The 25,644-nt window shown below is 55.6% G+C and overlaps 1 long non-coding RNA gene across 1 annotated transcript; it reads right to left on the bottom strand.

Annotated features, from left to right (window-relative positions):
• Window positions 1-10,918: 10,918 nt before the first annotated feature.
• LOC113627782 (uncharacterized) lies at window positions 10,919-13,817 on the bottom strand. Its single transcript, XR_003435728.1, has 2 exons — window positions 13,550-13,817; window positions 10,919-11,674 (listed from the first exon to the last, which is right to left on the bottom strand). It is a non-coding gene; the product is annotated as an uncharacterized LOC113627782 (long non-coding RNA).
• Window positions 13,818-25,644: the final 11,827 nt, after the last annotated feature.

The raw sequence follows: 25,644 nt of genomic DNA, 5'->3' as shown, positions 1-25,644 counted from the left end.
TAGACGGGACAGCCTCCTCCCACTTACACTGTCACCATAGCTCACAGTCTCCCCCCCCCCCCCCCCCCCCGCACAACCGTGCATCTCTCTCCTCAACCACTCTGACGGGCCTCTCAAGTCACACCCTCACCCCTGCAGGCGAGGTGGGGCTCCATGATGAGCAGGGAGAGCTTTCCAAGGGAAAAAACAATGGTAAACCAAAATGGACCATCTGTCCCCTCCCCCAGGCCAGATTTGGCCAGCCCAGCAGAGAGAGGGGGTCCAGCCTGAGGCTTTTTGACCCAAGCAGCGCTGTGGCCCTACACCATTGTCCAGCCCTAGTCCTCTCTCTGCTGGTATCTCACACTGCCCATGAGCCCCTCTTCCCTCTGGCTACTTGGAAGCTCGGTGCCCACCCTGTGTCCTGCCCGTGGAGGTCTGCACAGCTCACACTGCCCTCTGAGTTCCCACTCCTTCCCCCCCTGCCCAGTTTCCCTGCCTCCCTCTAAGTGAAATTGCTGCGTGGGTGTCATTGCTTCCTAAGCCACTTTAAAGCCGTCTGGAACAGAGTGAGGGGAAGAATAAAACAAGGCCATCAATGGTGACACAGGTGTGACAGCTGCATTTTCCCTCAACTCTTAGGGTATCAGCACAGTGGAAAGCCTGAGTGGTCCTGGCGTTTGGGGGCTGACAGTCTGCAAGGGGCTCCTGCAGGCACATGGGCTGAGGGCGTCTCCCGGGGGACCTCTGACAGGGCCAAGGACTGCTTGAAGGACATGTTTAGTCAGGGCAACACTCAGAGTCCACGAGCCCAAGGTCCCCAGGGATCTCAGTGAAGATTGAATTAACGAGACCCATGGCCCCAGGTTTCCCACTTCAAACCAGCACAAAGCCCCGTTGCCCGGTTCCTGTAGGGAATCCGAGTCCCCCCGCCCGTCCACTGTCCTCCCTGCCCCCCATCCACCTGCCTTCACAGGGCAGTCACCAACTGTGTAATCTTCGGTAAGTGTATCTGTTTCCTGTGGCTACCGTGACAAATTGCCACAAACCTGGTGGCTAAAAGCAGCAGATATGTCTCCCCTCACAGCCCTGGAGGCCAGAAATCCAACATCAAGGTGTCGGCAGGGCCGCTCCACCCGGAGGCTCCCGGGGAGGATCCTTCCTGGGCTCTTCCGGCTTCTGGCGGCTCCCGGCATTCCTCGGCTTGTGGCTGCATCACTCCAGTCTCTGTCTCCTCCTCTGTGTCTCTCGTCTGTGGGTCTCCTATAAGGACAGTGGAGAGACCAAATGCACAGAGGAACAATAGCCAGACCGTACGTGGAAACAGAACTCCGACCCACAGCCTGCAGCCACCTGTGCGGGAAGCCGAGCCCTCCCCTGCAGTAAACAGCCCAGGAAGCCAGCCTGCAGGAGCTCAGACCAGCAGGAGGCAGGAGCAATGATGCTGTAACAGTCGGCCCCAAATGGCCGGGACTTGATCAATAAATCACCGCTGCCCTAAGTTTTGTCCCCGCTTCCAACTTGGGACCCAACAGAGAGAGCAAAGTACGCCCCCTAACGGGTCACCTAGGAGCCCCTCCTCCAGCGGGCTGCTCCCACCGTCCCAGACCAGTAGCCCCGTCGGGTCAGGAGCCTACCTTTCCCACCGTGAAGCTCCCCCTCTGCCTGCCCGTGAGGCTCCCCAGTCGTAAGCAGGGGTGCTGACCCCCCGGCTTGAGCGGCTCCGAAAGAACAGCCTTTGCTTTTCCCATCTGGTTGGTCTCCTTTATTCCCACGCTTGCCATTGGATTTAGGGCCCCCCCACCCCGATAATCTCATCTCGAGATCCTGGACTTCATTACATCCGCAAAGACCCTTTCCCCAAATGACGCCACAGTCACAGGTTCTCAGGTTTCAGACGTGGACACAGCTTTCGGGGGAGGCCCCATTCAAGCCACACAGGAGGGAACTCAGCCACTCCCCTGCCTCCGCTTCCGTGGGCATAAGTGGCGGATGATAACGGGACCGGCCCAGCATGGCTGCCAGGACGGTTACTGAATGTGTCCTTAGCCCGCAGAACAGGACCTGGTAGGGGGTACAGTGCACACCGAGAATCCGCCGTTACTCAGAGCGGAGAGGAAAGCCTCCGACAGTGAAGATACAAAATTAGGAGGGCTCGGGGTTTCCTTTCGGTGATGGAAATGTTCTAAAATTCGATTCTGGCGATGGTTGTACAAAACTCTGCAAATTTACCAAACACTATTGAATTACGCGCTTAAAATGGTAATTTTTATGACACATAAATTCTGTCTCAATAAAGCTGTTAAAGAAACAAAGTAGGCCTCCAGGGACTGGAAAGGCTTTCTGCGTGATCCTAGGTTCTCTGAACTTCCGCAGCCCAGAGGGGAGAGAGAAGCACAGCCCGGCTCCCGGGCAGAAGGGTGGGCAGGACGGGGCTGAGGACGTACCTTCCAGAACATCCCTCATGCCAAGGCTCCGGGGGAAGAAGGTCATGACACTTTGCTCTTCTAAGGGGCTGAGTCACAGCCACAGCAAAACTGGTGCCGTCCTGCTTTTCCACGTCACCCAGCCACGTGCTCTGCTGAAGGTCGGAGGGATTGGAGAGGTCGGTGCCCCTGTGGGACCCGGGACCGGGCTTTCGATATCAAGTGATGCTGTAGCTCTGGCCAGTCAGCCATCTCGGACTGGGAACCAGTCTCGTCACATCCTGCATGTGTCTACACAGCTCATGTTGTTTCTGAAAGACGAGTTTGTCATTTGGGGACCCCATGCCTTTTGGACTTTGGGTCCCCCGCAAGCCCCTGGCTCCCACACGCCCCCCTCCCCATCCTCATCCCAGCTGCCCCCATCCCAGCTCTGCCACTGAGTGGCCGGGTGGCCTTGGGCGAGTTGCATTATCTGTGCCTCATTTTCCCAAGTAGGAAATGGGGGAATCTTTCAGAGTCCGAGGAGCCCCACCCTCACTGGACCTTCCTCCAACAGGCAGCACCTGCTGCTGCTGCTGGCGGGGGCTTCGCCCACCCAGTAAGGAGGCTGAAGTGCCCCTGCCCCCAGGACTGACTGTGGACGCCCTGGCGTCGCTACACCCCCTGAGCCCCAGGCGGCGGGGCTCCCATCCCCAGCCCCCAACCTGCATCAGCCTCTGGGACTCACACACACATTCCTGCTGAGGGTCAGGCCTCTGCCCCTGCCAGTGAGACACATCAATGACACAGGAGAACCGACAAGATGGGATTTGGAGAGTCTCTAAACAGCTTTGGTTTACCTTTCAAAGTGCACTGTTTTGGGTTTTTTTCTTTAATTAATTCTTATGGGAGTAGAGTTCATTTACAATGTTGTGTTAGTTTCTGCTGTACAGCAAAGTGAATCAGTTATACATATACATATATCTACTCTTTTTTAGCTTCTATTTCCATATAGGTCATTACAGAGTACTGAGTAGAGTTCCCTGTGCTATACAGTAGGTCCTTATTAGTTATCTATTTTATATATAGTATAGTGTGTATATGTCCATCCCAATCTCCCAATTTATCCCTCCCTCCCTTTCCCCCCTGGTAACCATAAGTTGGTTTTCTACATCTGTGACTCTATTTCTGCTTTGTAAATAGGTTCATTTGTACCATTTTTTAGATTCCACATATAAGCGATATCACATGATACTTGTCTTTCTCTGTCTGACTTACTTCACTCAGTATGACAATCTCTAGGTCCATCCATGTTGCTGCAAATGGCATTATTCCATTCTTTTTTATGGCTGAGTAATATTCCATTATGTATATGTACCACATCTTCTTCACCCATTTCTCCATCGATGGACATTTAGGTTGCTTCCATGTCTTGCCTATTGTAAACAGTGCTGCTATGAACATTGGGGTACATGCATCTTTTTGAATTATAAAGTCTTAAATGGTGTTTCAACTGGGAACAAGGATCACGGATTAAAAATGGAACGTGAAGGGAAAGGTTGAAAGCAGGGAAAATACGATGCGAATGATGAAAATATTCAAACTTACGTGGCCATGACCCCCTCTCCACGGCGACCCCGAAGCCATCCCTCTCCAGTCCCATGCAGGTAGGGCGAGTCACTGAACGTCTCAGGACCTCAGTTTTCTCATCTGCAGAATGGGGATGATGAGGAATAGCCCCCAAACTAATACACACGCAAGCGTGCTCGTAGCAGCACTCTTCACAGTAGCCAAATGGTGGAAACAACCCACATTTCCATTGAGAGATGAATGGGTTAACAAAATGTGGCCCATCTGTTCAACGGACTATTCCTCAGCCGTAAGAAGGAATGACGTTCTGGTACAGTCTACAACATGGATGGGACTTGAAAACGTGTTAAGTGAAAGAAGCCAGGCACAAAAGACCACACATTGTATGATTTTAATTGTATGAAATGTCCAGCATAGGCAAATCCACAGAGACAGAGAGTAGACGGGTGGCTGTCAGGGGCTGGGAGCAGGGGAAACAGGGACTGATGGATTAATGGGTATGCGGTCCCCTTTGGGGTGATAAAAACCTTCTGGAGCTGGGTAGAGGCAATGGTGCACAACATTGTGAATGTAGGAAATGCCATTGAATTATTCATTTTCAAAGGGTTCAGTTTATGTTATGTGAATTTCACCTCAATAAAAAAAAAATGGTCCCCAGCTGATGGGATGCTGGGGAGAACTAGATGAATTCCTCCCTCCATGGCGCTGGGAAGCAGCCTGCACACAGTTGGCGCCGGCTAAGCGCTAGCTCTTCCCAGAGCCGCCCCTCCAAACACAGCCAAGTCCACAGTCAGGGGCAGCCGCCTGAAAGCAGAGGGTGTTCTCGGACGCGGGTTTAGAAGCATCCAGGAAATGAACCCAGTACTTGGTAAAACCTGGGTAGTTTCTTTAATAAGAAACTGCAAGAAACCAGCCCCTGGCAGTGATATTTACAAGCCGGTCATGCACATTGGAAAGGAGTAACACCAGAGGGTTTTGCTACTAAACAGCACCTGACTCTGCTCAGCCCAGCCGGAAAGCACGGTCCCAGCACAATCACTCGGCAGATCAAAGACCTCCCGCTGCCTTCAAGGTCATTTCCACAATCTCCTGGCCTGGGGAAGTGGGGGGAGACAGTGCAACAGGGGAACTTGCTGAGAAGCCCTGAACCTCAGACACCGCTGATGTGTCTGTGAGGGGTGGCCGAGGCTGCAAAGGGCGCCCCGGTTAATGCCACCTAACCCTCCACTAACCAGTCTGGGCGTGACATCGCTCTGGTTCTTGACGTGAGGTAAAAGTGGCGCCGGTGATTGGGGCCCTTCTTTCTGACCCCTGGATGTTAGGTTTGCAGCTGTGTTTACGAAGACGTGTTGACGTGAGAGACGCTTGATGGTAAAATAACTAGGGACAGAACTGTCAAGAGCGAGAGCTTTTTAAGGGAGTACAGGTGGCATTGGACTAACCCTCACCTTGGCCTTGCTGCCCTGAATCTATCAACAGCCACACTGTTGGGAAGGGTGGGCGGGCGGGTGACCAGTTTTACCAACTGTCAGAGTTTAGAACTCTCATCTTTTAGAAGAATCTGGAGAGAAACTGTCCACAGCGTTGAAAGTTGCTCTGTGTTCCAGATGTGAGCTGGGGGGTCGCGGGGCCCCCTCACTCTCTAACTCAGGGTCAAGCGGCTATTTTTATTTAGAGAGTGAAGGGAAAAGTGCTATAAAACGAAGGACAAAAATATGGAGAAGATGAACGAATTCACCGTTCATCTTAATGATAAAGAGTGACTGGCAAAGCCAGTGGACATGGAGGCCAGTTTTTCAAGGCTGAATACTCTTGTTCGACAATTTAACTTCCTCCAGGACACACTTTTTCTTTTGGTATTCGGTTTGGAGAACTTTGGGTGACAGAAGAGGTGAGCCGTGGCCAGGGAAACAATTTCAGTCTCCTGGCCGTAATAGAAAAACCGAGTCTCGGAACAATTACGTTCGAAGTTTTTCTGGTCACCTTCTGGGCAGATGTGCCTGGGATTGAGGGCAGGTCCGGCGGTCCCACCGGGCCGAGGCTGGCGGCAGCTATGTTATTTATCCCCGCTTCATTTTGCAGAAGCTTTAGGAGGGCTTAGGAAGTGACACCAGAGCAGCCGGATAAATTAGAAGTGGGCGAGGAAGATGAGGCAACGGAAAACAAAGTCAGAGGCGGGTGAGTGTGGGCCATAGGGTGTCTGCGCCAGCCTCCACCCTGCACCCCGCCCCACCCCCGCCAGGGCGGTTTAGCTCTGAGCCTCCCCCCGAGACGGAACAAAGGAGAGGCTTCATTTTCCTGCCTGCATCTCGGCTCACCCCCTCCTCCTCGCGGCCCACAGGCCTCCAGGGTCACTCTCTCATCACGCCACCTGCTTCCTGGAGCCCTGTGTCTGGGTGGCAACAGGAGTGAGGGCAGGGCGGCGTCTAAGTTCTCCCTGAGTCCCCAGGGCTCGGGGTTCACTTTATGTTTAATGAGTGAATGAATGAATGGGTGGATGAACAAATGAATGAACACAGGTGGCTGAGAGAATTCGCTTCTCCCCATCATCGGGCCAAAGGGCAAGCTGTGAAGAGATTCTGTCCCTGCCCCAGCACCACTCATCACCATCCCCCTTGTCAGAGGTGTGTGGGGACCATTTCAGCCTGTTCACTCACATCACAAACAGCTTTGGGTCATCTCCCAGGGTTTGAACCCCTGCCCTGTCACTCACTAGCTGTGTGACCTTGGCCAGGTTACTAAACCTCTCTGTGCCTCCATCTCTCCATCTGTAAAATGCGGGTAAAAGTGGCACCTTCCTTGGCAGCATTCTGGAGTTTGTATCCATGCAAAGGTGCCTGGACGGGTGCCTGGAGCGTGGTAAGCCTGAGGTCTGGGTTGATTTGCATTTTTATTATTCTGACTTTGAGCCAGGCCCATGGTGGGAGGCAGAGATGAACGGGAGTTCCCTCCAATCCTTAGCCCCGCATTCCAGGCCCACAACCTTCAGCCACATGTGTTCCCGGCCTAGTTTCCCATATGTGCCCCAGACATGCACTGTCAAAGCACTGGGACAGTGTAGGGCTGGGGGCAGCGGCTGGTGACGCGATCATTGTGGTTACTGCTGCTCTCTGGGTCCTACATGTTCCAGTCGCCTGGCCACCCCCCAGCTCCCCTCTGTGTGCCTGGACCAGGTGGTTTCTCGGCCTGGATGCCCCTTTCCTGGGACATCACAGCATGGCCACCAGTCCCGTGGACGCTGAGGAAGCCTGTTCCTCCTGCCGCCCCCTCCATCAGAGGCCCCCGTGTGAGGCTGAGTGTGAGAACTGAGAGGCTGCGCCTCCAAGGGGCAGAGGAGACAGGAGGGAAGGCGGGGGTGGGAGGACAGGGTCAGGCGGAGGAAGCGGGGGAGCAGAAACAAAGCCGCAGGCGGAGCAGGAGAGGCGGGGCGGCGGCGGAGGGGAGCCTCCCGCAGGGCCTGGCCCGGTGCTCTGCATGCGGCTGCAGGCGCTGAGTAAATGTTTGTTAAGCGGATCGAACTGAATTGTATCAACAGAGAACGCGAGGCGCACCGCCTGGAAGCTTCCAGGCTCGCTGCACATGCCCCGAGGCCACGCTGTACTCCTGCTCGTCTTAATGGGGTTTGTCGAATGCATAAGTGGTACCTCATTACCCCAGCAGCACCGGCACTGGGCCACACGGATGCCCGCTCCAACCCACAAGCTGCAGCCCTGCCCTCGCCCGCCTGGTACGAGGGAAGGGGCAGGTTCACAGGCTGGATGGACAGTGGCTAAGAAGCAGCGGTGGCCTGGGAGTCCAGAGGAGGGGGCAGAGGAAAGGGGGAGCAGGGCCGTGGGTGGGGAGGCACCCAGGGTCCCCAGGTTTCCATCTGGACCATGGGGTGGGGGCTGATGCTATCGGAGCAGGTTGGGAGAGAAGGAGATTTTATTTTATTTATTTATTTATTTTTTAACATCTTTATTGGAGTTATCATTGCTTTACAATGGTGTGTTAGTTTCTGCTTTATAACAGAGTGAATCAGCTATACATATACGTATATCCCCATATCCCCTCCCTCTTGCGTCTCCCTCCCACACTCCCTAACCAACTCCTCTAGGTGGTCACAAAGCACCGAGCTGATCTCCCTGTGCTATGCGGCTGCTTCCCACTAGCTATCTGTTTTACATTTGGTAGTGTATATATGTCCATGCCACTCTCTCACTTCGTCCCAGCTTACCCTTCCCCCTCCCCGTGTCCTCAAGTCCATTCTCTACGTCTGCGTCTTTATTCCTGTCCTGCCCCTAGGTTCTCCAGAACCCTTTTTATTTTTTTAGATTCCATATATACGTGTTAGCATATGATATTTGTTTTTCTCTCTCTGACTTACTTCACTCTGTATGACAGACTCTAGGTCCATTGACCTCACTACAAACAACTCAATTTTGTTTCTTTTTATGGCTGAGTCATATTCCATTGTATGTATGTACCGCATCTTCTTTATCTATTCATCTGTTGATAGACACTTAGGTTGCTTCCATGTCCTGGCTATTGTAAATAGAGCTGCAATGAACATTGTGGTACATGACTCTTTCTGAATTATGGTTTTCTCAGGGTATATGCCCTGTAGTGGGATTGCTGGGTCATATGGTAGTCCTATTTTTAGTTTTTTAAGGAACGTCCATACTGTGAGAGAAAGAGATTTTGATCATGAGTTGAGGTTTCCCAGGGAGAGCCGGGAGGAGGGAGTATCCAGAGGGACCGGAAGGGGAATAGTTGAATAGAAGGTTCCAGAAGGGAATTGTGGGGCGGGGGCTGATGTAGCCAGGGCACGGAGAGTGGGTGGCTGACTGAGCCAGAGTCCACACCAGGCATGACGAGGGCTGGACGCAGCAGATGGGACAGGTCAGATGGGGGCCAGCGTCCGACTCGTCAGGCGGGAAAGGATGTCACCACAGTGAAAGAGCCACGACCAGAAGTCTCCAAATGGAGCCGAGAGCTTGATTCCCTGATGAGGGGGCAGGGAGCAGCCCTCTGGAGAGAGAGACAAGTTTCATTCATTCACTCATTCATTCATTCATTCCCTGCATACTTCCTGAGCGCCCACAGTGTTCCAGGGCAGGGACCACACGGAAGCCCCCGCCACTCCCTTCCGCTCTGTGGCTCTTACACTCTGCTGGTGGCGTCTGGGGTTAGCGGAAAGAGCTCAGGGAGAGGTACAATTTCAGACAAGGTGACGAGGGAAGCCTCACTTCTGGGTACAGACCCAGGAAGAGCATCTAGATAGGGGGCCGGAAGTGCAAAGGCACTGGGGTAGGAGTGTGGCCGGGTGTTTGTGGTGGCTGCAGTGGAGTGCGGCGGGTGGAGAGTAACAGGTCAGGCCAGGGAGGCACAGGCAGTTTGGAGGGCTTCAGAGAGACGTGGGTAACCCAGGAGCCTTTGGTGAGCTTTGGGCAGAGGAAAGGCTCCTGTGGTTTACATGTGCAAAGGATTCCTCCAGCTGTCGGGCTGAGATCGGGGGAGGGGCACGGGCAGAAGCAGGGAGACCAGGTAGGATCTCCCACGGTCATCCAGGTGCTGTGGGCAGGCAGCTTGGGCCCGGAGACACGGCTGGAATCTGGCTGGTCTCAAAAGGCAGGACCCGGAGGGCTTCCCAACGAGCTGGAAGTGGGATGTAAGAGTCAGAGAAGAGTCCCAGAGGGACCCTCCATCTGCAGCCTGAGCCGCTGGAAGAACTCGAGATGGGTCTGGCTGCACTCGGACGTTGCTGGTTTACGATGCTCATTAGACATCCTGGTGGAGATACAGGGTGGGCCTTGGGATAGCAGGGTCTGGGGTTCAGTGGGGAGGTCCCAGCTGCAGATACAAATTCAGGACTCATCGGCGAGGGAATGGGATTTATGGCCACGTGCAGAATGAGATCACCAAGAGCGATCCCAGACGCTTGTCCCCAGATCTCCTCCTTGGTTAACCGCAGCTCCTGTGAGTGAGACCATTTCTGGGTTGCTCGGCACCCTTGGCCCCAGCCCGGCGCCCAGCAGGGGTCGAGCAGGCCCCCAGCCCTGGCTGATGTGATGAATGACTCACTCCAGAGACAAAGGCACCAGGAACTAATTGGGTCCGAGCTGGCTGCAGAACATCAAGGCCAGACTCCTTGCCTTGTGCCCTCTCGTGCCTCTCTTTCCAGTGGACCCAAACAGCCTTTATTAGCTTAACCAACATTAAGGCAAAAAGATTCCTATGAGGAGCATGATTATAGAGTTCAAGGAATTGATCGCTTCTTGTGGTGGAGTTGTCTACGTTAATGAATTTTAAGCAGATCTGTCTTTGAAAGGACGCATCTGACTCGATCGTATGGTGACCATATCTCCCAAGCCCACGGCCAGAGACACTGCCTGACACACGGGCTGATGGATGTCCAAAGGACACGACAGAGTGTCTGCAGTCGGGGCTGTCTCGCCTCCGTCCCTCATTTATTCCTTCTGCATGCCGGGCAGGATATTAAGAACTCACAGTCTTCTCTTATCTCCGGGCATGTCCGCACTTGTAATGGGCTAACCTCAGTAAACCTATTTGGGAAGGTGTTATCTCTGGCTTGTGTTTTGGTGGAGGGGAGAGGTGGCGGGAGGCTCTAGGAAAGTAATATGCTAGTTTGATTAAGTTTTTCAATTTTCTGCTCATCCTCGTGCTGCCAGAGTAAAAGGTGCTGCCCGGGGAAGGTGAGGTGGCTGCAGAGGAGGCTGGCGCTGCAAAGCCAGTCCCAGCTCTGCCACTTCATCATCATCACAGCGAGCCTTGAGGGAGCCCGTGAAAGGGGCCAGAACCACGCCAAGAGTGTTCCATGAGCCACCTAGTCAAGACGTCCCGAATTCCTTCCTGGGAAACAGGGACCATGTCATCACTGCTTTGCAGACAAAACAGCTTCATTTCAGAGAGGCAGAGCCGCTTGTCCAAAGACACACAGCGAGTAAGGAAAAACAAACATCACCGCAAACCTTTATCAAATGCCTCCTCTGTGCCTGTCCCAAGTGCTCAGCCCACCCATCCCTTCACTCAGCCCTGGAGGAAGTGTGTGACTGTGAACCCTGAAAGGGCTAAGAAGGTGCAAAGAGTAAGAATCACATGATAATCAGCGGTCAGTAGGATTCCCATGTGCAGGTGGGGACCTGGAGGAGGGAATGTTTGACAAACTTTCCCAAAGTCATGGAGCGAACAGAGGGCGTCGCGCTCGGTGGCCTGAGAGCCCAGGATCCAGAGAATTCCTACTCTGACCTCTTCGGTCTCTGTGCCTCCCCATTCTGAGGTCAGATGGAAGGGCGTGGGAGGAGATGGCAGCTGTCGCTCTCGCCAGGGCTGCCCCCTCTGTGCTACAGACGGACGGTACACCTAGACAGTGTGTCTGATGAAGGTAGCCAGGGAGGGGAGGCAGGTGGCCCACTGGGTGTGGGCAGTTCAGGGTAGGGGGTCGCGGTCCTAAAGATGAGGTGTTCAACCAGACTCTCAAGAGTCCTTTGACCACTTTTTCTCTCATCTTCTCCCTAACGAATGCCAGGGTTCCACCGGGTCCACCTTGGAGGCGTGTCTTGAATTTCACCATGTCATTGCCTCCTCTGCCACCACCCAGGCCCAGCCGACTTCTGCTTTCAACCTCCACTCCTCAGTCACCTCCTCCAGGGCCTTCCTGCTTCCTGCAGTGTGTTCAGGTCTGATTTCTCACACCCCACCTGCCACAGGACAAAGATAAAAGTCATCCCTCAGCTCCAAAGGTCCAGCCCCTGTCCCCCTCTCTAGCTCAATGGGGTGACCTAAACTGGGAAGACAGACTGCAGCCGACAGCCTAGGTTGTCATCCCACCTTCCGCACATAGAAGCGGTGTGACCTCAGGTGAATTACCTAACCTCTTGGTGCCTCTTGGCCCCCCGTGAGTAAAATGGGAGGATAATAACCCATCAGTAAAATGGGAGGCTACCCTAAGCCCCGCACACGTGGGGAAATGCACACCCTCTTTGCAGCCCACCAGCCCACGGGAGGGGGGGACGTGCCAGAGCCTCACCCTGGTTCTGCAGGCCTGGGCCTCGTCCCTGCCCCACAAAACGCACATTGTGTGCGGCGGTGCTTCCTCCGGAGTTATCCTCATTATACACTGTTCCTGGCATCCTGGGGAGGTTAAGTAACTCGCGGAGGCCACAGAGCAGGTGGGAGCTAAGCTGAGACTCGGCGTCTCACTCGCGCCCACTGAAGGTGAGCCGACAAAAGACGCTTCTATTGTCATAAACAGCGGCCGTGGCAGAGCCGCCTTCCCAACAGAAGGAAAGGTCTAGAACGGGAATAAAATCTCCATCGCTTAGTTCTTAAGATTCACTGAACCTTCCCACTTGCAGCAAAAACAGCTTACTTTCAAATTAGTCAATCAGAGTGTGAGTCATTTCTTTGCAGGCGCCCGTGCAGGGAATACTAATGCGGGCCGCCCTGTGGGTGGGGCCCTGCACAGGCTCACGGGGACCTTGCAGAAGCAGGGGAGGGGGCACCTGCAGCGATTAGCACCCCACCAGGGACGCAGCCCCCATCCCCGCGTGTCCTCAGGGCCCCGGGGAAGCAACACCAGGTCGCTCTCCCCGCCGTTCCTCTCCAGCCACTGGGCCTCGCCTTCCAGGGTGATTAATCCCCCCCCAACCCCGAGCCGGGGAGACAGGAGGACGCCCACACTGACAGGAGGAAATGGAGGGGGCCGGAGCCACGGCCCTGCCACAAGCCCCAGAGACCTCTGTTCTGCTTTCTGCTGGGAACGGGAGGTGGGCATCAGGAAGTGAGTCAGACAGAGGCCCACGTTGTCACGAGGGGCCGTGGGGAGAATGGCCTGGTGGGCTGCACCCTCGCCCACCCCCAAGCCTTGCAGAGGCATCTCTAAGCTCACACATCCATATAGTCATTCATTCATTCACTCACTCATTCACGTTCATCTACTCATCCGTCCTTCACTCGCATTCCTGCTGCTTGGAACTAAACCCATTTAGACTGGGGTGGAGGTGGGGGTCACAAGGACAGAGGATGGGGAGTTCTATGAGGGTGGTGGTCAGGGAAGGCTTCCTGGAGGAGAGGACAGGTGAGCTGTGCTTCCCGAGGGATACAGGTAGCCAGGCAGTGGAGGGTAGGGTGGGGTGGGGGATGCGAAGGCCTGAATGTTTGGACCACAGGAGGAGCCGCTGGTGCAGCCAGAGGGGGATGGGGCCGATTCAAGAGGGCCGTGGACTCAGGCTGAACCCCGAGGCTGCTGGGTCCCGGGAGCTGTGGGCAGGGCAGCGGCATGGTCAGCGTGGAGGTCTAGGCCGCTGGCCCAGGCTCAGAATAGATGTGAGACTTGAGCTTGGCGGCCACCTGGAAGGTGGTCTGGGTGGGAGGGACGTGGCCTCAGCTGGGGCCCTGGCTGCGCGGCTGGGAGAGGCAGATGGTCAAGGGCACCCTGGAGGCTGAGTTGATGGTGCATGTGCCATTCAGAAGAGGAGGCCGGGACATCCCCAGGTGTCCTCAGGGCTCCCAGCCTGGAGAGGGGCCAGTGGAGCCAGAAATGTCTTTCCCGGGGAGTTCCCGGAGCTACTCACTGAGGCAGCGACGGGAGCTGGCCATGCCAAGGTCACTGGAGGCCACAGGAAGATCTCTCCACCTGACGGCGCCTGCCTGAGAGAGACCCTTCATTCCTCACGTTTGACAATGAGCTCAGGCAGGTCTGCAGCTGACAGGTCCTGAACGATTCCGTGTCCAAGTCTCACCTCCTGCTTTGCAGTCCCGAAACACACAGCTGCCTCTGCCACCTCCCCGGAGCCCATGCGCTCAGCGAGTGGAGGGGGGGGGCATGGGGGTCCCTCCCTGGGCCCCCCACGGAGGGTGCAGAGCAGCAGACAGAGCTTCCCGAGTCTTACTCCTTCACTCCCCATCCTCGGCAGCCTCTGGGGAGCAGCCCACACAGGTCACTTCCATTTCTCCCTCGGGGCTAATCGGTCTCCCTTAGAATTAAAAAGGTCTCGAATGTCAGATGGAGGAAGGAGACCCCAGAGAGCACCTGCCTGAACCCTCACCCCCAACCCGTGCTCCAGGACCCAGGGTGATGACTGGTTCAAGGCGTCCTGGGAGAGGGGAGGGCACCTGGGACCCCAGGACCAGGAGGACGTGGTTGCCAGCTGGGGACAGTCAACCCGCCCCTCCCGGCAAGGAGCTCGCAGGCCTGGAGAGGGCAGCTGGGGGCGGGCGAGGAGATGCCTTTAGCACGGGTTGGGCGGATAGTAGGTGTAGTCAGTTGGGGGTGCACCCCGCACCCCAGAGGTGAGCCCCAGGCCCCTCCAGCTGGCCACCGCCTGCTCCCACCCTCCCCTCCCCACATGCCTGATGGGGCCGTGGCAGCGGTGAGCGTGTGCTGACGTAGAAGGGGGGCAGCAGGGTTTGGTCCCCTTGAGGCTCTGGGAGGTCCTAGGAGGGATCAGAGGAGATCTGGCAGGGATGGGAAGTATGAGGCAACCTCACAAGTCTGAGCACAGACAGGGGGCAGCTTTCTTGGTTTTTCACCTTAAAAAAAGTTATGAACATTAAGCACGGAAGTCAATGCTGACAGGAAGAAGCAGCACCGGCCTGACCCCGCCCCCTCTGCTCCGCTGCGCTCGGCTGCCTTGTCTGCTCTCTGCCCACCGCAGTCAAAGGCACGACCACGGTTGCTCTCTGCTTTTTCACTTTGTCATGTTTCATTAGCCATCTCCATTTTCTAGTTTAAGAAGTGTGCACACACACACGCACATGCACACACACACACAGGTCTAACCCCTGAAGTTTCCACGCTGGAGTAGTGAAACTGACATATTTGAACTCTAGTGCAACCAACCCAAGTCACATACGCTGGAGGAAAACCTTCCCGCGGCAGGGTCACCAGGGCGCTCGGGCACCGCCCGGGTCTGATTTGGAAGAGCCTCCAAATTCTGCTTCCCTGTGGCTCGTTACCAGCTCGGTTATCCCCCTGCCATTGGAAGTAAAGGTCTAGGTCTGTTTTTCAGAGTCTGACTCACACTGCAGTGAACATCTTCATGCAAATGCCTTTTTGCTTTTCTTGGGTGGTTTGTTTTTTTTAATTGAAATATAATTGATTTACAACATTGTGTTAGTTTCAGGTGCACAGCAAAGTGATTCAGTATTTTTGCACATTATATTCCATTATAGGTTATTACAAGACAATGGCTATAATTCCCTGTGCTCTACAGTAGATCCTCGTTGCTCATCTATTTTATATATAGTAGTTTGTATCTGTTAATCCCACACCCCTAATTTGTCCCTCCCTGCTTCGGTAACCACAGTTTATTTTCTATGTCTGTGAGTCTGTGTCTGTTTTGCATATACATGCATATTATTGTTTTTTACATTCCACACGTAAGTGATATATAGTATTTGTCTTTCTCTGTTTGACTTACTTCACTAAGCATAATATCCTCTAGGTCCATCCACGTTGCTGCAATTGGCAGTATTTCTTTTTGTGTGTGTGTGGCTGGGTAATACTCCATTGTGTGTGTGTGTGTGTGTGTGTGTAAAACACATCCTCTTAATCCAATCATCTGTTGATGGGCACTCGGGCTGTTTTCACGTCTTGGCTACTGTAAATAGTGCTGCTGTGAACATTGGGGTACATATATCTTTTCAAATTAGTGTTTTTGTTTTTTCCAGATATATACCCAGGAGTGGGATTGCTGGAGCATATGGTAGTTCTAGGTTTCATTTTTTAAGGAACCTCCATACTGTTTTCCACAGAGGGTGTGCCAATTTACAGTCCTACCAACAGGGTACGAGGGTTTCTTAGGGGGGTTTTCTTAGGAGCACATTTCCAGAAGTAGGATTGCTGGACTACTGGGCCTCAACACATATATAACAACTCTTTGTACCTATTTTCACATGCGCCTCTAAAGGGGCCATGTCATTTTCACATCCCCCTCCCGCCCTTGGGACGAGTTTGTCTCCGGGATTGTAGTTAAAGGTATATACAGCTGACCCTTAAACAACACAGGTTTGAACTGCGCAGGTCTACTTCTATGCAGATTTTTTTCAATAGTAAATACTATTTACTACGTGATCTGAGGTTGGTCGAATCCTCAGACACAGAACCTTGGATATGGAGAAACCACGGATACGAAGGGGCCACTAGAGGTCATATGCAGATTTTGGACGGAGCGTTGGCGCCCATAACTCTCGTGTTGTTCAAGGGTTGACTGCATTCGGCTAATTCAGTAGATGCAAAATAATCTGATGTGAATCTCAGTCATACCACTTACCCAGAAAATAGATAGCAGAGGTATTTTTCTCCGTTTTTCTCTGGTACAGTATTTTCATAGTTATTTCGAATAGATAGAACCACATAAAATTGCCTAGATTCTATCATCTCTGCCCTACAGAGAAGACAATTTTATACATTTCATCCCAAAACTAAAGATTTGAGTGCAAGCCGCAATGAGCTATCAAGAGAGCAAGGACCAAATGGCCATTTCTTCTTCCTCCCCGGCGAGAGATGCTGAGGTGACTTTTCGATATAACACTCAATTTTAGGAAATTAATTCCATCCTCTGACTTGCTTGTTCTCTAAAGGCTGGTGTCAGCTGAGCAGGGAGACAGCGGAGGTCTCCGAAGCATCTGATATCGCAGGGGCCGACAAGGCTGCACGACTCTGGTCCATCCAATAATTGTCTGGCTTTCTCTGACCCGGGCTAGGTGGGCGGCTGGCAGAGAGCTTTGGGCGGTTTTCTAGCTAGAAGGGTGTCGCCGAGACCCCTACCTTCTGCAGTCTCTTCCCAAGCCGGGCTCATCCGGTCCCTTCCCGGGAGCTCTGGGCTAGATGCCAGGAGATCCGGGCTTAATTCTCAGACGGTTCCCTAAGGAGGTGGCTTTTACTGGCAAGCGTGAAGGGAGGGGGAAAAGGAGAAAAGAAAAATGACGTGCGGGCTGGTGACGCGAGCAATCCCCCTCTCCGGGCTGTGAGGCACACTGGTTTAATAAACGCTTCGTGAAATACAAATCTTGATTTTTTTTCTCGGTTGTGGTACGATATACAAATCATAAAGCTTGCCATCTTAGCCATTTTTAAGTGTGCGCTCCGGTGGCTTTCCATACGTTCACGTGGCTGTGCAGCCATCGTCACCAGGCATCCCACAATGTTTTCATCTACCCAACCTGGAATTCTGTCCCCAGCAAACAGTACTTCCCCATCCTCTCCCTCCCCGAGCCCCTGGAAACCACCTTTACATTTCCTGTCTCCAGGAGCTTGCCTGCTCTATGTACGTCATGTAAGCGGAATCCTACAACATCGGTCCTTCTGTGTCTGGCTCATTTCACTGAGCATCACGTCCTCAAGGTTCATCCACGTTGTAGCCTGCGTTGGAATTTCCTTCCTTTCCAAGGTTGAAAATATTCCACCGTACGGAGGGACCACGTTTCGTTTATCTGTTCATACGTCGATGGACATCGAGTTGCTTCACTTTTTGGCTGTTGTGAGTAGTGCTGCTGTGAACACAGGGGTACAAATACGAAGCAGGTTATAAAAATATGTCTGAGTTGGGAGCAGAGTTGAGCCTCTCACACACACTGACCCTGGAGAGAGGTTTCCAGAGGAGAAACTGAGGCACGGTGGGCAGTGACATGCAGAGGGGGCAGGAGGTGGGCCTGGCCCCCTGCCTGTGGGCTGGCTGTGCCCGGGTCCCGTAGGCCTGTCTTTAAGGTCAGCCGCAGGAAGACCCTTGCTTGGGACAAGACCCCCCAGAAGTCCTGGCAGTAGGCAACACACTACAGACCCTCCCACCAAGATTCAGGGGACATGGGCCTCCAGTCCTGCTTTCCCATACCCAGAGTCCCCATTTACAGATGGGGCCACTGAGGCCAGTGACCCTCCTGGAGACTGGGTCGGCCTCCCCATCGGCCACTCTGTAGGTGGGAGAGGAGGAACGTGGCTCCCAGCCTCTCCGGCGTATTGAGTGTGCGGACAGCTGCCGAGAGACTCAGGTAATTGACGTTTCCTCTGACCTCCGGCACTTTTAATTGGATTGAACAGGCACTTAGAGAAGGGCCAGATCCGGGTGCACCAAGGGGCGGGCCCGTAAATCGGGCTCCCAGAGAGGCCTCCTGCGCCGGGGACGCTGAATCCCCCCCTGGAGCTACGGCATGACTACCAAGGGGCCCTGACCACCTCCCGCAGGTGCAGGGAAACCTACGGGCGGCTCTTCACCGCGCCCCGGGAGCATGCGGCTGCTCTCCCATCCTGCGGGGGAGGACGGTGTCCCCCCTCCACGGCCCCAGCTGCCTCCCAGGAGCTGATCCAGGTCCTTTGGAGACTCGAGCCCCTCACCAGAGAGTCCCTGGCAGCGGATGGAGGGACAGGAAAAGGGGCCCGAGGGAACCTTCCACCCCCAGCTGCTCATCCGGGCGCCAGGGTCCCAGGGTGAGGTGCTCCCCCTTCACAGAGCTGCTCCCACCCCCTGTTGCCTCCACCCTCCCAAGGATGCCCGTGAGCCCAGAGGGCTAAGTCTGACGGATGCCCCTCGTGGCTCCAGTCATTGCCGTCCCCCAGCCCGTGCAGCTGCTCATTCGCTCCGGTGAAAACACTGTCTTCTCTTGGCTCTGGGACCCACCGGAGTCTCCTCCTGCTTCTTTGGAAACCCTCCCAGACTTTCCTCAAGGGTCATCCTGGATGCCCAGCCCTCTCTCTGTGACACGCCCCCCCAAGACTATCCTCCCCCAGCGTTTACACCCCACCTGTGTGCCCGGGAATCCCAGACCCCGTCTGCCGCTCAAGCCTGAGCTCGCCCCCGGGGCCCCACCTGCCTCATGGACCCTGCCGCCACCAAGCACCCCAGAATCACACACCTGGCACCTGTGACTCAGGATCCCATCCCTGGGATCGGGGGCCAAAGCAGAAAGTGCTTGCCAGCCTCCACTTAACCCAGCTCCCTCATCCCTCAGGTCCAGGTAATCTCTAGTCTCCAAACTTCTGCCTCAGCAGCCTCCCTCCAGCCCACCCACTCCCCTGTCCTCCCGCCTGTCTGGTCTCCCGTGCCCAGCTCCACCCCCTCCCACAAGGAGCTCCCCAGTGACTCCCAGGACCGTGCTCAGGCTTCGGGGCCCCTAGCACCTGCCCTGCCTTCCTTCTCTCCTGGACACCCCATCCCTTGTTTGGAGAACATCAAGGCAGACACATGTCCCTTCCTCCAAGGTCCCCAGGCACAGGAGGCCCTCTTGGATAAAGACATGTCATTATCTGCATTCCTATGGAGGGAGGGGAAGGGCATTCTGTGCAGAAGGAACAGCACATGCAAAGGCCTGTGCCCAGTGGGAGGGGAGCACAGGGGTGGGTTACAGGCGGCTCAGGGCAGTGGGCCAAGAGCTCCAGATGGGAGGCCATGGGGGTGGCGGGGCTGGGTGGCCGGCACGGAGGACCTCCTTGAGCCACTTAGTGGGGCAGCCTTTATCCGAAGGGCCACAGTGGACAGGTCCGGGTCTGAGGCCTGAGGGAAAGATCCCGAGTACAGGCAGGAGGTGGCCTCTGGCCAAGATCACTGGTGCCCAGCCTCAGTGCCTCCGCTTTCCCACAAGGCTCCCGGCCAAGGTTGTTCAGGCCACTGTGCACTTTTTTATGAGGCTGGAGGTTTGTAAAAATTATTAGTTGGTGGAAACCCAAGGGCTGCCGGCCAGCCCTCTGCAGCGGTGGCGGCAGCCTGCCCGTAGGACACCCGCACGGCCTCTGGTGGGGCAGGGGCAGGGGCAGGGGCAGGGAGGGCGGAGGGGGGAGGGCGGAGGGCGGAGGGGGGCCCAAGGCTGCAGCTTCCCACTGTGGAATGTTCTCTGCTGGGACAGAGGCCGAGGCCATAGTCCCACACCCACTGCTTCCCCAGGACCACTGGAAGCCTCAGGTCAGGGACCAGACTGGTGGCGATGCAGGAAGGCAGCCACTCCGGAACAGCGTGGCCCTTACCACCTACCATGGAGGCGCTGCCCTGGCTCGTGGACACGGGTTCGAATCCCAGATCTGCTACGGGGCTGGTGACAGTAACAGCGAGACTCAGTGGCCGCCCACGGGCTCCGAGCTCTGAGCTGGGCCCCCCCCCGTGAGCTAAGTCTTTTGTCGACAGTCCTGGACCACACCCATGTCAGGTCACTGCCCCCCTCCGCAAGGAGAACACGGCCGAGTGGCACAGGAGAGACGCCCCCCTCCCTCGCATCGGCACCTGGTGCACATTAGCACCCAGCGAACGCGAGTTGCCTTTCTTTTCCCACCAGAAACCCTCCTGGAGCTGGCCGGTGCCTCTCCACACTTGCCGGGAGTTCCCTCAGCAGAAAGGAATGTGCAGGCCCAGCGATCTCAGAAACACCCAGAGTTTGCAGAATGAGCTGGACGAGGTCAGCTGTGCAGGACCTTGGCCCCCAAGCCCCTGGGCGCTGCTGATTCCCTGGAACAGTTAGCAGGACATGGGGCCCGGGTCCCCTCCTGCCCTGCGCTCACCCCTCCACGCGTAATCATGACCATCTGAAGGCCGTGGGCCTCACCTTCTCTGGCTTAGCTTGGAGGTTCTCAGGAAGTGAGGGCGGGAGAGCAGAGGGAGGAGGAGGGAGCGAAGGGTGCATGGGGGCCCTTCTCTCTGTCTAGATGAAGGAACCGTGTCCTAAGAGGACAGGCAGGAGCTCCGGTTCTTCCCCCAGCCCTACTGATGGTGCACTGTGTAACTCTGAGCAGGGTCCTTCTTCTCTGGGCCTCAGTTTCCCCAAGCTGCACACGTTGTCCTCCTGCTTCATCCATTATCGCCATCAGAATGACCAACCCCACTCTGTGCAAGACTCAACAGTGTGATGGGTCAGGAAAAGACACCTAGGGTTTAATTAATAGGAGCATGGTCTTCACAGCTAGGGAGGTGAGAGTCTGCTGCAGACTACAGCTGGGGCACTAACGCTCAGTTCCGGGAGAAGTTGACAAATGACTCCTGTTCAGAGGAAGGCACTGAAGTGCGTCATGCAGGAACAGATAAAAGAAGCTTTGAGGCTTGGTCTGGAGGAAAGAGCTCAGGAGGTTCAGGTTGCCACCTCCAGATGCACTGGGACCCAAGAGCAGTTCTAGAAAGCTCTTTCCTAATGATGAGAACTCCTCCACGAAGGAATTGGCTCCCAATGAGGTAGTGAGCTCTCCATCCCTGGAGGCAAGCAAATCTCTGTGTGGGATTCTGGGATTCTGTGTGTGCCCTGCACTCTGGTCTGCAGAGGCTCTGATCCTCAGGGGGTCTGGAGGGAGTGATTTGGCCCTTCGGCCTTGTGGTTCATGAGGCCTGTGCTGTTCCTGGCCATGCAAGTGCCTGGTACGCATCAGAGATGCTTTAAGGGGCCACATAGGTTGCTACAAACACCAGATTCTTAGTTTCTAAGCAGAGAAGGCAGAGGAGGGGCCTGCGCACAGTCCGCCGAGGCCCCAGCTTCTCTCTTTTTCCTGCCTCAGCTCTGCCAGCTCCTGAGGCCCAGTGCAAGATCCTGGCCACCAGGCTCACCCACCGCGTTCCAGCTTCAGCCCCTTCCTGCCCTGAGGCCCCACTTGCAATGCCATCTCCACTCACCCCCTTCCTGAGTGACCTGAGCTCTTCCGAGACCCTCAGAGCCCTCCACCAGCCCCTCTTTGTTGGCATGTGGGTTTGCCAGGGTGTGGCTACCGCCTCCAGGACCCCATGGATGGGCAGGCAGACTCCGCCCCCATTTACCGGTGGGATGCCTGAGGTCCAGGGCGCAGCACCCTACCAGGGACCACGTGGCAAGGCTGGGCCAGAGAGACCCAGGGCCCCACTGGCCTGGGCGCCCAGCCCTGCACCCCCAGCTCCCCTGGCCCCCGCCCCCGCCCAGCTGCTGGGGCCTAATCCAGGCCTGTGGGAAGTGGACCAGGGCGAGGAGGCGGATGGGGACGGAAGGCCCCCGATGCCGCTGGGATGCCTTGATGTCACAGATGTGGCTCTGGGCTCCTGCCTTGGGATTTTGACGAACTTGCTAAATTGCAATTCTCCGTGGCACAGGGGAGCTGGGCCCAGGCCAGGCCTGCATTATCCTCAGCAGCTGCAGCTACGGAGAGCCAAGGGGTGGAGGCCTGGCCGGGCAGGGGGCTCAGGGGCCGCAGGACCTCTAGACCTTGCACCCAGGGGCCCAGCAACTCGAGGGAGGGGTACCATTCTGGGGAGGTGCTGACCTGAACCAGAAGGAAGAGACGGGCCCCAGACCCAGCTCAGGGAAGGCACAGCCCAGGAAGGATTTCCGTCCAGAAAATTAACTTTCCCAGCATTCTTAGACCAGAGTGGAGTGAGGGAGTGCTGTGCACACAACCTTTGTGCGGAGCAGGCTAGGCCCCGACAGAGGAGGGGGTGGTTCTCATCCAGAGTCACGTGGCAAACGAAGAAGTGGGTGCTGGGATTTGAACCAGGTCCTCCCAGGCGAGGGCTACACCCACCGTGCTCTGGCCTGGGCTGTCTAGAAACACGTTTCCCTAAGCTGGACATTCATCTCCCTGGCATTGCCTCTAGTTCTAGTGCAAGGGGAGTCCCCCTCAAACGGCAAGCCAAGGAGGGGCCCGAGCATGAGATTTCACATCCAAGAAAAGGGCAGGGCTGTGCTGTGCCCCCCAGGGCCCCCCAGTGCCGGCTCTGTGCTGAGGGACAAAGGCCGCAAACCTGAATCCTGGGGCGGGGGCGGGGGCGGGGCACGGCTCATCAACCCAGTGGCCGCCCGGGTGAGGCCGACCCCATGGACATCACTGGACTGATGGGCCTTCAGGAGAGCTAGTCTCTCGAAAAAAGCAGAGGCGCTATCCCCCATAGCGGGGCTGCTCGAGGGTCAGTGAGCCCAGACGTGCACCCTGCTGGTCTGCAGGCCTGCAGGGGGGACGTTTTCTGGATCCGGGTCTTTACCACCCCCCACCCGCAGTGAAGCAGCAGATGTTTTCAGCACAGCAGCCTCCAGCAGAATTCTGTGCTCCAGACAATAAATTTCCACACACGTACACAGAGAGCAGCGTCTCTGCTTCCGGCTGCCTCGCCTCCTGGAATAGCTGCCTTTTAATTACATGGAAAGGTCACCAGAAAAAAAAAGAAAGAAACAAAAGCCAGAGTCCCTAGAAACTTCCCCTCCGTGCCCAGAACTTTGCAACAAAGTAGCTGAGAGACAAGCGGAGAACAGAGGCCGGAGCCCCGTGGGGCAGGGGATGCAGGTGCCTGGGCCCCTGAACCCTCTACTCCTAAAGTGGGTTGACAGGTCGTGAAGACTGTGAGCTCTGTTCTTCAACCACTGGGCGCCACCGCGGGTGGACCCTGGGCTTGGCACTGGCGACAGTGAGCAAAACAGCCCCAGCACCACGGGGCAGATGGTTTACTGGTGGGAGTGGGGGAGATGGCAACACATGTGAACCAATCAATCATGTGACTCTGGCATCTCAGTAGTGCTAAGTGCTGCGGGCCTGGAGCAGGACAGCTGGCTCAGTCCGAGAAACCAAGGAGGCCTTCCTGAAGGAAGTGGCACTGGATCTTGGAGGAAGAGTGGGCAGTAATCATGGAAAGCAAGAAGTCTTTTTTCTTCAAAGAGGGAGTTGGGCACACAAGATGGAAAGCACCAGAAAAAAAGCAACCTGCATTTCAAACCAGCTGGACCAGGGGCCATCTGGCCTCCACGCTTTTGCTTAAGCTATCACCCCTGACCCAGAAAGCCTTTCCAGGACAGAGCCGTCACAAACCTTAGGTGTGTCCCCGCCTTTCTAAGCCACAGAGAACCACAGCTGGAGGGGAGCTTCCTCCTCCAGGGGCTCCACCGGATGCCCCGGAAACCCCAGGGACGCTCAGGTTTTCCTCAAGCCGCCAATGGTGTCTCTACATCTTAGGAATGTGGAGGCTGGGGTGAGGCGGGTCCCCTCCATGGCTCCTGTCATTGACCCTGCATGCCCGAGGGGCTCCTGAGGTGTGCATGGAACAGACGGTCGATCTTGCTAGGTTCGGGGGGCACAGGTCTATAATGATTTTATGTGTATAAACTATTCTCCTTTCTCCCCTCGTAAATTGGATTTACTGGTCAAATGGACAAAATTTTCACGATCAGTTCAGCCCCACACCTGAGACAAGTCGCTTACTTCACAATACGCTGGGTCAGACACTGTTCTAGGCTCCACGGACACAGCAGTGAACAAAACTGGAAAGTGGGGCTTCCTTGGTGGCGCAGTGGTTGAGAGTCCGCCTGCCGATGCAGGGGACACGGGTTCGTGCCCCGGTCCGGGAAGATCCCACATGCCGCGGAGCGGCTGGGCCCGTGAGCCATGGCCGCTGAGCCTGCGCGTCCGGAGCCTGTGCTCCGCAACGGGAGAGGCCACAACAGTCAGAGGCCCGCGTACCACAGAAAAAAAAAAAAAAGTATTAAAAATACAATGAATCATCTCCATAGTGTAAAAACAACCCAAAGCAAACAGATAGGCACAGAGCCGTGGGAACAAAACCACTGCAGCGCGTTCACCCCGGTGATCTGCCTCTGGGTGGGATCACGGGGATTTTAATTTTCTTCTTCGTACTCACACAATTCCCACTGATTCCACAGTGAGCTGATTCCTTTAATAATCAGACAAAAAAAAAAGATACACTTTTTAATAAAAGAATGATGCGTCCATGTTACTAATTGCGGTTTTGAACTGTTCAAAGCCGAAGATTGTCCCCTCCCGCTCCCACCATGGAAGTGGCAGCTCTCCTGGCCCCCCTATTTCTAGGCAGGCGTTTGCGGACACGGCTGCACACACACCGGCAGGGCATCTGGTCTCCTGCTCTGTTCACTTAACATTAACGATAAGCATCTCTTTCCACGAAGACTTCGTAATTACGGTGGTTAAGGGCTGCGGCATCTTTCTGCCGGCGGCCTGGATCCTCGCTTTAAATTCGGCGGGGGGAGCAAGCTACAGAGCTATTAGGGGCCAGTGATTGATGGTCCAGGCCGCGCTGCTGGCCCCGCTGCACACCCCCGGGAGAGCGCACACCCCCGGGAGAGCGCACAGTCAGCCTTATTAATCCTGTGTACCTGTCTGGCCTGGGGAATGGCTGTGTCCCTGTGCCCAGGAAAACAGCCCGGAGCTGGCCTTCCCGCCACCCCTGCAGCCCGCCAAATGCAGGGGGGATGACTCAGAGCCTGGCCATGGGGTCCCAGCCCAAGGGCCCCTGATTGCTCACTTTCAGACCCATTTTTCTCCCTGGTGTTCAAAGTCCTCTCAGCCTTGAGCTGTTCCACGTCTCAAGCTGGGGTTCCTGTTTTCCCGTGGCTGGTTTATGGGGTACCCTCCCAGCACCCCATCGCGTCAGGACCCGTCAGTCCCCTGTGCGCATAGATATGGCCACCGCCTATCTGATCTACCTCTTACCCATTCCCCTACTAAGCGATGGCAGGCTGGGCCTTGCGCAAGGGCCCCCCGGCCCTGGAACAGAGCCGCCCACAGGGGAGAAGCCAGGAGGAGGCAAGAGTTTTCCTTCTTTCCCCCAGATCTCACTCCCCCTCCCATTTTTTCCCCATCCTGGAAAGAGGCACCAGCATCCACTAGGTGGCCAAGCTCTTGACCCTCCTCTGACAGTGCCCCTCCCCCCACCCCCCATCACTGCCTGTTTCGGTCCTGAGCCTGCAGCATGGCGGTCTCATCAATGCTCCC

The sequence above is a fragment of the Aethalodelphis obliquidens genome, unplaced genomic scaffold, assembly GCF_003676395.1.
Source record: "Aethalodelphis obliquidens isolate GAN/ISIS:26980383/991018 unplaced genomic scaffold, ASM367639v1 scaffold21, whole genome shotgun sequence".
Lineage (NCBI taxonomy): Eukaryota > Metazoa > Chordata > Mammalia > Artiodactyla > Delphinidae > Aethalodelphis > Aethalodelphis obliquidens.
The sequence above is the reverse complement of the archived record's forward strand: the minus strand, read 5'-3'. Positions and strand labels throughout refer to the sequence as shown.